This window comes from Danio rerio, chromosome 14, assembly GCF_052040795.2.
Source record: "Danio rerio strain M-AB ecotype USA chromosome 14, GRCz13ab, whole genome shotgun sequence".
Lineage (NCBI taxonomy): Eukaryota > Metazoa > Chordata > Actinopteri > Cypriniformes > Danionidae > Danio > Danio rerio.
The window spans coordinates 18915024-18930888 of record NC_141034.1 but is presented as its reverse complement, the minus strand read 5'-3'; the positions used below and the strand labels follow the sequence as shown (position 1 = coordinate 18930888).

The 15865-nt window shown below is 33.2% G+C and overlaps 1 protein-coding gene and 1 long non-coding RNA gene across 3 annotated transcripts in view; both read left to right on the top strand.

The window, feature by feature from the left end:
- mgat4b (alpha-1,3-mannosyl-glycoprotein 4-beta-N-acetylglucosaminyltransferase B) overlaps window positions 1-15865 on the top strand; it is a 271310-nt gene that overhangs the window by 26558 nt on the left and 228887 nt on the right.
- On the top strand, window positions 2025-6950 carry LOC147833917 (uncharacterized). Its single transcript, XR_015507328.1, has 3 exons — window positions 2025-4796; window positions 5207-5255; window positions 5345-6950. It is a non-coding gene; the product is annotated as an uncharacterized LOC147833917 (long non-coding RNA).

The window sequence follows — 15865 nt, the reverse complement described above, 5'->3', positions numbered from 1 at the left end:
AGACCATTTATTTAGGCTGAATTCAAGCAAACAAATTAAGTTGATTTTTGTTTTAAATTCAGACCAGATAAATTGTTTGCAACATCAGTGCATCAGTGCAAATTGATGGCATCAGTGTATTGTTGAAGTCTTTGTTTATTCGTTTTCAACAATTTTTATTATTATTATTATTTTTTTAATCAAAAGAAAGAAACTCATATGTTATATGAGTATTAGGTGTGAAACCGCATGAGGAGCGAGTTAATAGTTAATACATTTTCAGTGTTGGGTGAACTACTCTCTATTTGAAAAAATGCTAATTAATGTACACCGTCCCTGCCAAGTAAACAAATAAATAAAAATAAAATCTGCATAAATCGACATGTTTGTGGTATTCATGGTATTCATCACATAACCAATCATTTCAAACCTTTTTTTTTTGTTGGCTTCCCATGAGAAGATTAAGAATTACACAGAATTGAATCATATTGTTTCCTGTGAAGGCTGGATTTAAGGTTGGGTTTAGTGTAAAACGACAGATTATAAACTCTGTTCAGGATAAAAATATTTACATTTATGGAAAATCCTCAAAAAACATGAAAGCTCAATGTTTGTTTGTGTGTGTCTGTGTGTGTCTGTGTGTGCTTATGTGTGTGTGTGTGTGTGTGTGTGTGTGTGTGTGTGTGTGTGTATGTGTGTGTGTGTGTGTGTGTGTGTGTGTGTGTGTGTGTGTGTGTGTGTGTGTGTGTGTGTGTGTGTGTGTGTGTGTGTGTGTGTGTGTGTGTGTGTGTCCCCACGGTCACTAGTTAGCTATCAGAAGAATAGCATGTGACCAGGAGAGACCATGTGGCCATTGCATGTGATGTCTCACACACTTCAGGATGGCAGTGTTAAGCCGTGGTCGCACTGGACTTTGAGCATGTGAAATTACTTCAGACCCCACGCAGCTTTTGTGTTCTGTGAATTGACCAAGTTGTCCATCTGGGATGCTTATGTCCTCTGTTGGTTTTACACTTTGCAAGTTGACAGGTCATGGCTCACCAAACTGATTGTGACTTTTGCTGTTCTGATTCTATTTATTTTAGACTGTCTTTGTTTTTTTTTAATGTGTTTTTTTTTTTTTATTGATCCATTTATTCACAAATGCATTAGGGTGAAATTAATATGTTTATTCAGCTAGGATGGATTAAATTGACTATACGTGGGATAACAACTTTTAAAGTGTTGCAAAGCATTTTATTCCAAATGAATGCGTTTCTCTTAATATTCATTGGATAATTATAGGGTTTTCAACTGAAATATTACACAACACAGCAGTTTTCAACATGATTTTGATGATGATAATAAGCATTGTAGAATGATTTCTGAAGGATCAGCTGAGTGAAGATTATTGACTATGACTTTATTTAAATAAATGCAGCCATACTGAGCATAAGACACTTTTTAATAGTTTGATCTGGATTTTGAATTGAATTTTATGTAGTTCAAGATGTAAAACTTTATAATAAATACTTATTTTATTTAGAACATGAATATAAAACACTTTTACCTTGAAACATATTTTTAAAAACATTTTATTTACATCCACATGTACTGTTTCCGGATATTGATAGTTTGATGCATGAGGGGTTTGATACATTTTCTAGCAAATGAAAAATTAAAGTATGCATAAGCACTGTAATTTTACTTTAGTAAACCAAAGTAACAATTCTAAGTTTAATTTTAATTTAAATATGTAGTAATAAGTAGCACAGTCAAGTGGTAACATCCTGCTCTCCCTCATGAAGCTAATGAGAAAGTAGCTAAAATTGCAATTCATCAACTGGCCTTTTTGGGCTGGCTTCAGAAACCCCAGATGTTCATTGACTGCTATGCTAAACTAACCATTTTTATAGCTCAAAAAATAAAAATGTGTACAGCCTGGTACAAATGATGGTTTAGGTGCATATAGCTAATACTACCCTTCATGACATCTGTGAGGGGGTGAATTTGTTTTATAATTCATTCATTTGATTTATGTTAAGTCATTTCATTTATGTTACCAATATAAAGCGTCTGATAGACGTCATAAAGGTACTGTCGAGCTGTAACATTATTAGACTTTGATATTTGGTTGATTTTAGGTTGAAGTTGGCCATTGACATTGCCTGAAATTGGGTTCTGTTGTCAACATAATTTTCATTTCCAAACCAAATGCAACATCCCCATGACGTTTGGGTACAACATCAATATGACGTCATGTTGACATCTTGTGCCTGCTTGGTGTTTAAGGCCATTTCGGTACAGTAAACATCTGTCATCTTCTCATCAATGACATGCATGTCTCTGGGTTGATGAATGTAAAGATTTTGTCCATCTTCTTGAACACTTTTAATGCTTCCAAACAGTTTGCTGCAACTATAAAGCGCCATGTCTTGAGGTAGTTCATCATGACAAGACTGACCTTCTGTGATCTGATCGGACAGGAATCACAGGACTGATCATTCTAATCCCCATAGACGGGTAAAAAGAAGTACTGGTACTGCATTAAAATGTATTTAAGTGAAAGTAAAAGTGCACCTTTTTTAAAACTACTTGGTAAATTACAATTCCTGAGAAAAATGACTCAATTACAGTAATTTGAATATTTGTAATTTGCCACATTACATTTGTTTATTTCAGTATCTCTGAGCTTTTTAAATTGTGGTTTAGTTTAATCTATACAAATACTGCTGGGCTTATGTGACCTGAATGCTCTATACATTTCTGCTTTGTAGAGAAATACAGTTTGTACTTGTTGTATCTTCAGAAAAGCATTTGCCGCCTCAACATTTTGTACAGAGCAGTGATATTGCTGCTTTCCTCTGCGAATAGTCAGAATCGCTCTGCCCTTGTTTGCGTGGATGTGACTATTAGACTCAACCTACAGTTTAACCTCTCGTGGAGGTCATTGTGCTTACTTGTGAGTTTTTCTTTCATTCCTGTCTGTCATCCTTCTCTCCCATTTGTTTGCTAGCTTTTTGTGCTTGAGGTCTGTCAGAAGAGGTCATGTTTACCGTGAATGCAGTAAAGAAAGGAAGGACAGATTTTCCCATAAGGCATTGCTCCCGCGGCCCTTTCAGAGTTCACTCTCAATTTCTCTGTCATACCCCATTAGAGCCCCAGACCTTTGATACAGGCCCTGACACCCACACAACACTGCGCCGTAACTGAGAAACACAGAGCAATGCTGTTGCAGATCCTTCAACAGAATAAAATAAAATTAAAGAAAAGCTAGATGAGAAACCTTTAGACTGACAAAAAAATCAGTAATTCATTGTAAATTAATATGTTTTGCTAGGACTTATTTAAATCTCTGAAACCTGAAGTAAAAACTATGCATTTTAAAACACTGAAAAATTAGGATTTAACGAGAACTGTTGAACACATTTTTCTACAGGTTTCACGGAAAACCCAGTAAAGTCAAGACATTTTGACAGGGCATTTTAGAGGTCTGGGAAAGTTTTGGAAAAACAATACCCACAAAGTTTTGGAAAGTCATGGAAATTAGTTTAACAAACATCTGTAAACTTGAACCTTGTTTAGTTGTTAGTTGTTTTCTTCTTTTCTGAATCACATTCTTAGTGCTAGCGTTATGAATTTTTACAGATATAAATTTAAAGTAAATAGATTGTTGGTTGTTTCGCGATGGTGTAATTTGAATGTGCATTGTTTTTCTAATACATAGTAGAGCTGCACGATATTGGAAAAATCGGACATTGCGAGATTTGGTTTTTCTGTGCTAAATAGTGCATTTTCATCAGTTTCATCAGATACCTTGAATGACTCTATTTAAAAAGTGTTCAATAATTCAGATTAATTGCAATTTGGGATTGAGTCATGCATGAAAACGATAAACAGTTTAGCTTTGCTTAAGCAAAAGCTGAAATTGGTAAAACATCTAAGAAAATATCACTGGATTGTCTTAGTATAAATAATAAAGTAACATGTTTCTTAATTAAAGTTACAGATTTTACAATTTCTTGTCCATAAATGCTTTAAAACTCTCTTGAAATGTTCATGCAGTCACTGGCCTTAAAAACATGGACAAAAAGATTTCCAGTTCCTTTTCCAAAAAAAAATCAACAAAAAAACCTATGGCTCCTGATCAACTATAAACCCAATTCAACATTGCATATCCTACGATGTGACCATTGCTGAGGTATTTCTCTACAGGGTTCATGGAAAACCTGGAAAAGTCAAAAAATTTTATTTGACCTGGAATTTTTTTTTTTTTTTTTTTTTTGAAAAACCGAAAAGCTCACAAAGTTTTGGAAAAGTCAAGGAAATTTGTTTAACAAATATCTGTAAACTTGAATATTGGTTCTTTAATTATTTTCTGAATCACATACGTTAACATTATTAGTGCTGTGTAAGCACATAGAAATAAATGTAAACTAAATATATTTAATAAATCAATTGTTTATTAAAGTTACAAGTTGTACAATTTCTTGTGTCTGAATGCTTTAAACTCTCTTAAAATGTTCATACAGTCAAAGGCCTTAAAACAAGGCAGATTTCCACTTTTCATAAAACAAAAAACACAAACCATGGCTCCTGGTCAACTATAAACCCAACTCAACATTGCATATCCTGCAATGTGACTATTGCAGATACACACATTGCGATATCGATGCTGTACCGAAATATTTTGCAGCCCCAATACATGCATTAAACTTTACTTGGAAGTTTTGGAAATGCCATGGAAAAGTCGTGGACTTTTGGTTGTAAAAATGTGTATGGTTGAACCCTGTTTCTAACTCTGCACAAGCTATCTTGAGGAAGCAGATTTAAATTTAGCAGCTGATCACATGAAGCACTTGAACTTTGTTCATAGTAGTGTTGTCAAAAATATTGATAGGCTGTTTCACTAAGCATCGATTTATGGCTGCACAAAATAAACGTCAACAAGCTTACAAACATTGTTCATATAATCCTCAATCCTCCTATAATCCTTACTCTGTAATACTCTGTATTTGAGGATGTCAATAATATGACTTGAGAAAACAGTGACACCTTAAATTACGTTTACCTTAGGAACGGTCAATAAGATTATCATTTTTAGCTGACTTCCTTATTTAAAGTTGTCATGAAATAAGAAATGACACTGTTTATTTTGTTTGCTCACAATGTGTTCTTGAGGCAAACAGTCTGTGCAGGTTAATTTTTAACTTCTAATGTTTAAAAGTTTAACATGGATTTATTTTAGTCAAAATTGGAAAATTAGCTGCCACAGTAAATTGTCGTTCCTCCTCGGAGTTTTTGGGTGAAATATTCTTAGCCAGTTTTCCGTGGGTGAGAGAGGACAAGTGCACTAAAATAAAACCAAACCTGCTTCAAATTTTAGCAGTAGTTTCAGGTGGAACTAAGCATGTCACAATACTGATGTAGGTAGGAACTTTTGGTTCATACAGACTTCAGTGTAAAGTTTTATTACAGATAGTGGCATTTCTTTATTCACTTTTTAATTTTTTTAGTAACATTTAATTACCTGGATTCGTAAAACTTTTGCCCAAGAGGAAAAAAAAAATCCCACTTAAACTTGGAAAAAATATATATTGGACATTTCATTGTGTTTAGACCAAAAATAAAAACTATTGTATCATCATCCACACCAACAGATAATGTTCTATTTATTACATTTGTCATGCAAATTTATTCACACATTTGCTGGACTGCTTTGATGTCAATATTGTTTTGATTCCATTACAATTCTTTTTAGGAGGATTCTTTGCAGCATTTTCGATGTGTAATTAGTTTCACAAGGAGTTCTGTAGTACCTGGAGAAAATGTCTGTCTGTCTATTACCATTCATCTTGTTGACAGCTGCTCCGCAAGTACAGCTACCTTGCAAATATAAGCTAGAAATATGCTGCCTGCTTGCTGTCATCATTGCTCACAAGGAAGGAAATCTTGGAGAGAAACCCCGAGGACCCTGATGACTGTTTGTCAAGGTCAATATGTCTTGTAAAATATCAGATAATTTGACCAAGGCAAGGTTACATCTGGTTGTAAAATGTCATGTGGTGTGACCAGGGGCATCCAGACCCTTTATTACTGTGGTGCAAACCCCAGTGAAATATCACCTTTTGCTGGTAAAAAAATTACTGATCATTCATTGGGTTTATGTAATTAAAACTTAGATGTGAATCTCTTTTTTCTAGTAATATCTTTTGCGGTCAAGTCTTGTGTTTTATTTCAGAGTTTCTGACTTTAAATGTTCCAGTCTTTTGATTGAAATGGTTACATTGATTTGCCAGAAGATTCATTTATTTAGATAGTTCACTTATGCACTGGATCATGTGTAGTTTAGTTGAAATGGTAATGGATATTTATTTTAGAAGACAGAAAACTAAATATAACGAGATGGGTTTGGTATTTACTTTGTCCATTGCTTGGAAAAAAAAAGGGTCCTCATATTTTTATGAATGACGAAACCAGTTTTTATGGCAGGTGGTGAATGACTTCTGAAGGTAAAAGTGAAGTTGATTTACAGCCAGTTTAAAAGTACATTGTGAAGGATATTTTTGAGAATGATGATTAATGTGTGTACACTTGCATGATTTGTGTGAATTTCTCTCTCTCTCTCTCTCTCTCTCTCTCTCTCTCTAATCTGCAAACCAGTATTTGTCCTCATATGCTCCTATAGATTTTATTGGTCATTTCATAACCGCACATCCGGATCAATAGAGCTGATTAGCATTTGCCACAACTCAGTGACCTCAGCGTTGGTCCTAGTACATAAGCAAGGTCCAGACTATTAACTAACACTAAAACTATTATTAAAAAATCTGATGAAGTAAACCAGCTGAAATGAAATATGAGCCTTTATTTGCACTTGTAATGTTAAGATAATTAAAACTGAAAACCTTTTAGTTGAGTTACCTGAAGGTTTTTTTTTCATTGCTGCATGATTTTTCTCAGATTTTGATAATGAGTAAAATTCATTATTTAAAAAAAATAATAATAATAAAATAATAATATATTGACATTTTTATTACAACATTGACACAATACTCATTCAATTGACGAAACTTCAGGTGCATTTAAAGGGGACCTATGCCTGTTTTTTCTTTAAGGAAAATATGTCTTTGTTCCTAAAGTGTGTATGTGAAGTTTCAGCTCAAAATACCCAACAGAACATTTTTATAACTTTTGAAACTGCCCCTTTTAGGCTTCGATCCAAATTGTGCCTTTTTTTTGGTGACTGTCGCTTTATAATTGTATGGTGGTGCTTCACATACAGTATAAAGAAAATGACACGCTTAACACAATAAACACCAACACTTGACCAAGCACATATATATAAAATAATAAACAATAATCCATTCATTTACTACATTTATTATAGTTGAATTGCTTCAGGCACAAAAGTAAATTTATAATTTGTCTAAACTCTTATTGTCCTTAGATGTCGCCCTAGGGGCATTCACTCAATTATTTTTTTTTGAGTCTCAGTCTTAAAACAGTCTCAATAAATGAGCTTTATTAGTAATTGTATAATTACTTGAACCTTAGTGAGATTGTCACTAATGGGCTGGAGTTTCCTCCTATAATGACATATACAAAGGGCGAATGTCAATCAAAGTGTTTCTGCACTGTAAAACCCAAAAAGTTAGGGCAGCTCAAACCATTTGAGAAACCCGATTGCAACAAACCATTTAGGTTCAAAAACCAATCCTAATGAGTACTGTGAACTTAATCCATTTGAGGGAACAAAGCAATTTCAGCCCAGTAAAACCCAATTAATGAAGAGAACTCAAACCAACTGAGTACTGTAAAACCCAATAAGTTAGGGCAACTCAAACCTTTTGAGGAAACCAATTGCTGAAAACCATTTGAGTTAAACTACTCTATATGAGTACTGTGAACTTTCTCCAATTAAGTTAAAGTTTTGATTAGTTCAAAACTCTTTTCAAGCTACACTTATTTCATTTGATAAAGTTGTCTGTTGGGTTTTACAGTGTGCAAGCTGTTTTGTGAAGCGTGATTTATATAAAATAGAATTAATGTTTTTTATTTTTATATAAACATTAGAGGCTGGCTATATGCGCACACTGGTGCCACATGTCTTTAAACCCCTTATAAATGTAATTCACATTGCATAATAGGTTCTCTAAGTTGTAAAATCTAAAACCTAATATTAGTATTTGTAATAAAATATAATCCACCAGATTAAAACATTTGTGTCCTCACGATCTTCACTTTCTGTTAAATGAAGAGTATGACAAAGTGAGCTAATAAAAGCCAACTCTATAATCCAATTGTAATGGGGACCAATATATAGACCAGTTTGCAATAAAAGTAATGACCAGTAAATAAAAATTGTATGGCTGTTAACCTGCATTTTCTCAATCTACTCCACACATCATCGGAATTGTTGTGATTTCAGTAATGCTATGGAAGAGATTGTTTGGTTCGAGTGCAGTGTGGAACAAACGACAGAATGAAACACAGCAGAGAAGATGCAATTAAAACGCAGGAGACGACCTGTAGGGTCACTTCAGTAAGCGCTTGTATGTACACTGCATGTCTCATGATCTATAGATAGTTTGATTCCTGCTGTGCCAGCCATCTGTTCCTTCAAGAGTTTGTGCATATTTATGTTTGTGTGTCACATTCACACCTACACACACTGCAAAATATGTCAGTAATTTTAATAGATGCAATTATATAAACCTGATAATTTGTTAACCCGTTTTTTACAAAATACTGTGGAGGAATTCTTTGATTTCAGAGCAGAAATGGCTGTATACTGGATCTCTACTATTTTCAATCATTTTGCAACAGCCTTTGGCTTTGATTTTGGCAGAAAACATCAGGGAAAGTACTCGTTTGAAATGTTTCTCTTCTGTTGACATCAAATTTATAAACATACTAGGAAGAGGTTTGGCACACGTTGCTTTTGAAAGGCATTAATCTGCCAAAAATGAAAATGTTGTTGTCATTTACTCACCAGTCACTTCTTCTTTCATTCTTCTTTCATTCTTCTGTTGAATGAAAAAGAAGATTGTTTGTAAAATGCTGGTATCCGCTACACATTTACTTTTTGTGTCTTACTATGAAAGTCAATGGCTCCCAGCAACCAGCATTCTTCAAAATATCTTTAAAACATTTTGTTTTATAGGTAGTTTAGTAAGTTGATATTAGGCTGTGTGATGTATTTGCGATTTGAAACATTGCGATTTAGCTAATTGCAAGAGGCTGCAATATGAAATATATATATATATATATATATTATTTACTATTTAACTATTTAACTTCCCCCACCCAGAGCAAATCCTTGACTGCTGGCTGTGTGTGACAGTCTTAATAGCCAAATGAGTGAGCACAATTTCGTTCCGCCCAATCAAAATTGCACAACCAAACTAAGCGGAACGCCTACAATAAAAACAATTTGGAAAACGGGAATGAGTGGGATGATGGCATCTGCCACTTCAGAAGCATAAATAGACAAATTATTATCAAAAATAAAACAGCACTATGGTAATATGGGAATATTTTGGTTTCAAAGTCACAGACACAAAAAAACAGGTAATTTGTAAGAGCTGTCGCAGAATTGTTGCTGCACCACGAGAAAATACAACAAGTAGCACCAGAAATAAACACCACAGGTGGCTATATAAGGAGCGTCTTGCTAAAAAGTCAACTAAAAGAATCGCCAATGACACTTAATCTAGAAGCTAGCAACAGCAAAGAACAATTTCAGAGTTGTTTGCTAATATAAGTTGATATCTTTTCATTTCCATAAAGTTACAATACATATTATGGAGCTGAAGCTTGACTACAAAATTAAATCGCAAATCAAATTGAAAATTATACATTTGTGCTGTGTTTTACTATGTTTTATAGTCTGAGGAATAATCACCGTTATCATGATTATTCGTGATTATTATTCACAATTATTATGCACTCATTAATTTCAAAACACTATTAGTTTAGACAATTACATGAAAACTCCTGACATTTTTAAAGTGTTATTTGTGGCTGCTAATAATCAATGAATACAGCACAATATAATATTAAAAACAAACTATAATCAATTTCTCTTTGGACTGAAAAAGTTTGTGATAAACTAAGAAAAGTTTAGTGTTGTTAACTTAATGTTTTTGGTATTTGAACAGGAGTAATAATTTTACACTGAAAATAAAAGCTAGAATATTGAATAAATAAAGAAATAAATAAAAATAAGAAGAAATAAATCAATTTTATTTGTTTAATGTAAATCTAAGCTACATATTAGCTTAATATTTCCCTTTTAAAGAGAACAAATGAAGTCAAAGGTTGCTGAACCGTCTGAAAGGCACTTTTGATTCACTACATAACAATTTTTTTTCACGTGCCACATCCCCAATGTTCAATTCAATACATTTTTATTTCTAAAGCACTTTTACAATGTAGATTGTGTCATAGCAGCTTAACATAAAAGAATATAGTGATTTGAAAAAGTTTCAGTTCAGTTTTCAGAGTTTAAGTTCAGTTTAACTCAGTTCAGTGTGGTGTAATATTTACTGCTGAGAGTCCAAACACTGAAGAGCAAATCCATTGAAGGGCAGCTCTGCAAGTCCGAAACTATGCAAGCCAATGGCTACAGCGGCGAGGAAAAACTTCACAAATTGGTAAAAGTAAAGGATAAAAATTCTTGAGAGAAACTAGGCTCAATATGCTACGCTCCTACATTGGAAATAAGAAACTTGCGCACGCAAAAGATGCAATATGTGAACTTGCCTTAGTTAATAGCCTCAGCCATAGATAATCCAGTGTGTGTTGGTTTTAGCCTTGGTGTACAAGCTTGAAAACTTCAAACTAGCACACAGTTGGCATAACCTTTGTTTAGTTGCAGTAGTTTTGATCCATGCAGAAACGTGCTGTTGAGAAGCCCTATGATTTATTAACCATGACGAATTAAAGTAGTGAAATCGGTTAATTGTTGCATCCCTATTTTGTACCTGAATTTTAGATCTTTGAAAAACCTAAAATGGTAAAATGATACCATATTTTTAATCCTTTGACAAGAACGATCACACAAATGAGATCAGTCTAAGCTGGTTTGTATGTGAAAATGGGTGGTATGGCATCTCTTTGGGAGATCATAACAGATTTATAAGTTAAGTCCGGGGCTGGCCGCCCAAATTTTCACTACCTGCCTATGTCATTTTTTTACCCGCAAAATCAAATTCAAAATCACCCAATCTGGCAACACTGGTCGCCCAGCAACCTACAACCTACAAAACACCCCGTGGTGATAAAAAGATTGAGGACCACTGCCCTAGCTGACCAAAATAGAAAAATTTGTAATCTGTCCTCCACAATAAAGAGTCTCACTGGTTCGCCTTGCAGCAATCCTCACACTAATTGATAGAGCATAATAAATAACATGAACGTATTAAATTGTAATAGCCTATATTATTATTTTCTCTTATACACTAGCGTGAATACTGATATTTTTGTTGTTGAATTTCAAATAGGCCCAATTTAAAGGCCAAAGGCTTTTTCAGTTACAAATGGCGAACTGATGTTTTGCTTTTATATTTTACATTAGGCTATTATTTGTGCATAAACATATCTAGATATAGTAATGAACATACCGTTTGTTTGAACAACTACATTTTTTTCTCGTCATTACTGCAAACTTAAATGAGCGATAATATTATTAAATGTGGAGGGGGTCCTTACCAAATTTTCCAGGGGAAAAAGGGGTCTCAGGCAAAAAATGGTTGGGAACCACTGCTTACAGTAGATCTTGATGAGGTTTTGTCATGCACAGCTCACCTGATGGCTTGGCCATGGTGCCTGTTCTTTCTCGCCAGCCATCTGCCACTGTAGTGCTTCCCGAGCTGGCAGTTCAGCGGGCATAGATCCATATGAGGGTATGTTGAAGGGGAGGGACCTGCCTGATTCACTGATCTGAGCTCAAATGTGTTTTAAATGAATTCTGGGCCGCTCGCCCACATGCTAACTATGCCACATAACAAACATGTGCACAAATGTACACAACGACAATGTGTTCTCTCTCCACTATGCAGTCAAATACACAGCCAAACAGAAATACAAATTTGCACCTCTTGGTAAAAGAGACTTCTCGGGTGGCACTGTGGTTTTCACACTCATAGTCTGTGGCAAAACAACGTAGACAAGTTCCTCTTAATGCTGAATGTAATGTCAGTAAACATTTGTTTTAATGACTGAAAAGAGTGAAAAGACAGAGTTGTTAGACACCTAGTGGTGGTGATGTTAATGTTGTGTAACTAGCGTGAAGTTTTATTTTAACCGCATTTTTAATTAAATTAAATTTAATTCGATTTTTATTTTATTTCGTTTTTCGTTTTTCTTTTTATTTAATTGTATTTTTTATTTATTTATAATTTTATTATATTTTTTTCTTTTCTTTTTATTTTTTTTTTAAGTTTTTAAATTATTTATTTTATTTTATTTTATTTTATTTTATTTATACTTCTTTCATTAGACATGCAAATGAGACGGATAGACCAACAAAAGCACATTTGGAATTGCTACAAGTTCTAGTGAATACAACACATTTGTCGCAAGGTTTTTTTAAACACAAATTATTTTAAAACAAGATTGAACAATGTGCTATTAAAACGGGTAAATTGTCGGACGAAACCAATGATGTATTTTCTTTGAAATTAGTCAATTTAAATGAGTAAACATAAATTTAAGAATGTTTACTGGCTTGAGGCTGGAAGTGAATCTGCTGCGTAAAATATTTGTGCCAGAAATGATGGTGGTTCATTCACCTGTGGCGACCCCTGATAAATAAGAAATTAAGCTTAAGGAAAATTGATGAGTGGTTGAAATTTAGGAATAAGATTTTTTTTTTCTTCTGGTTGAATGCTTCAAAAATATGGCAGAATAATTGTTCTTTTCAATCCATTATTTTTTTAACCACTTTAAACGTTATAAATAGTTTGAACACTATACTGCACTGTGCTTACAGGTAAAAAAAAAATAAAATAAAAATGAGTCCACGTTTAAATTAAAATGTACCTTTTAAAAGTTCATTAAAATGACACCGTTCTTAAAAAGTGAAAAGAAAACTGCTTACTTAAATGTAAAGTATTATTATATAGTAAAGCCTATTTATCAAAACTTGGAAATGTTCCTTGGACCTCATAAATATAGGCTATATGTCATCATAACCATGTGCTTTTTGATAATTTTTTTAATAAATCATATATACAACATATATTTTTAAAATCTAAACATTAACTTGAATTTTAAATATATGAATTGGATTTACATGGTTAGACAACATAAATTAGACATAGTTAGAAAACATAATTTATATTTACATTTATATCTACTTACTGTGCGTTATAGTAAGCTTTGTGTATCAGAAAAAGCAAATGATTAAACCCTACCTGTCAACATTGGGATATTAAAATACAGGATACGCCCCCAACAACCGCTACAAATATGGAGAGGAAATTAGCTTCTAATGATAGAATACATAACAAACATTAGAAAATTTTAAATAAAATAAAAGCTTTAGCCTATTAAAATCAATTAACTGATCAGATCGGTGTTATCGTACAAGTAAAAGGGTTAAAAGTGTGTTTCTTTTTAACTTATTCAGCAATTTCTCCGCCTACGAAGGAAGCCTGCATATCAGTAGTGGTACATGTACCACAGTTTGAGAACCACTGGATTAGATCAGTTTAGTTAATTGACAGCATTGCTTGTTTAACAGTAGAACTACCAAGAATACCAATATGTCTTTGTTAAAATAAAACCAATTGTACATTTGACTTTTCCTAAATGTGTGTATTACATTCTAATATTGTTATTGTATTAATATTACAAAACACAATGCAGATCTGAGTATTTGTGCGCTAAATGGTCATTATCTTTAAATTGACCACATGGATTTCACGCTACTTTTTCCTGTGCCTTTGAATATGTGTACCTCTATTGCTTAACCAATTTCTCCCAACAAAAGCATAACTTTGATAGCAAAAGCCTAACTTCAGACATGTATTTCAAAACTATATATTCACTAAGGTGAAGAAACTGAAAGCCAGACAAAGTAAGGTACGCATCTGCAGTGGACCTCTAAGTAGCTTGTACACAATTATAAGTTATATAATAATGAATATTGTATTTTTAGGATAAATACTTTATGAAATCTTTATTTATAAAGCTTAAGTTTAAAATTCCAATAGAAACTTTGAATATAAAAATGATGTGAGACAAATTTAATTCAGGACACAATGACCATTTCTAGTTGTACAATTCTGGTAGTTCTAGTGTTAATTGAAAATATACGGCTTAATAACTTTTTGTTTAATGCAGGATCTCTGAAAAATGCTCTTTAACTAAGTAGAGAGGGTGAAAAAGTTTTAGGTCATTTAGGTTGATTGTTTTTAAGGAAGCTGAGCCAATGAGTTTTTTGGGTTGAAAGTCAACCAGAGGATGTAGACACTCCAACCGTTTTCTGAGTTCCAGAACCACTTTGCTGATGTTTGCGGTGCTCATGAATATAAAACAGATGAAAAGTAATCAAAGAAGAGAGGACTTTGAAAGTGACTGCAGAGAGGAGCTTGTTCTTTTAAAACTAGAGGGATTTGTCTGAGTGTTTTCTTTTCACATCGGAATCACTCGAGCAGTGACCGCTGACAAGCAACTGAACAAGCTGAAATGGAACTTTAGGGAAGGAATTCAAAAACGACAGTATGTGCGGTAGACACCGCTTATTCATTTGATTTCTTTTAGTGTTTATTACATCTTTTCAGTCAGTGTGTTTCTTGGCTGCATTCAAAGTCTAAGGCTTTTTGTTCACGGAGGAGCTTTTATTTGGCAGTAGAATTATTAAGAAAGGTCAAATTTTGTCTAAAAGATGTTCAATATTTATTCAGCGTTGAGTCAACTTTTGAAAAACAAAACTATATTTCAGGCAATATAAACTTTTATAATTTTTAGTTTGCTATTTATATCTTGAACTGTCTGTCTGCACTGTTTGTCTATTTCTAAGTACACTTGTTTATTGGGGCATAGTGGATCTGACATTTATCCTCATTTGGGTCAAAACACACCAATCCTGGGCTTCTAAATTTAACCAAGCCAGGCTGTTTCAATAAGATAAATATTCCAAAAATTTACTTTTTTTTTCAACTGAGTTTACTGTAGCCATTGACTTTCACAGTATTTTTCCCTACTATGCAAGTCAATTGTTTAACTCTTGTTTACTGTTCAAATTTACTACCCTTTTATTATGTTCGTGACTTATAATGACATTTTTTTGATTGCAAAGCCATGACAACATAAACATGCATTCTTTATTGTTGGTGGTTTACCCTTTTGGGAAGAGGCAAATGTGTAATTTTTACTGAGGGAGTTGTGGCCAAATTAAGACTCAATCACCACAGAGTGGATGAAAACATCCCCAACAGTACATAAGGATTAATAAACCACAATTCTTTAAAATAAGGCTGCACGATATTGGAAAAATCTGGCATTACATTATTTATTTATTTTTTTATTTTTTTGATGCAATTTATATTGCAATTATGAAAACAATTTTACCAGATGAGTTAAATAGCTCTATTTGTGAAAAATTGATCATTTAGATTGGTTGGGTTAAATTTGTAAGGGTGTGAATCATATTTAAAAATAACAGAAAATTGCAAGAATAATTACAATAGAGCACAGAAAAAAATAAATAAACAGTACTTGCGCTTTTCTGGAGAGTAAAACTGTATTCAAATACAGAAATTTAGTAATGTAAAATAACACTGTATAGTCTTTATTCTATTAATAAATCTGTATGCTTTTTTTTTTCATTAAAATTACAAATGCTTTATCTTACTGTGCTCGAATGCTTTACACTTTCTTGAAATGTCTTTAAAAC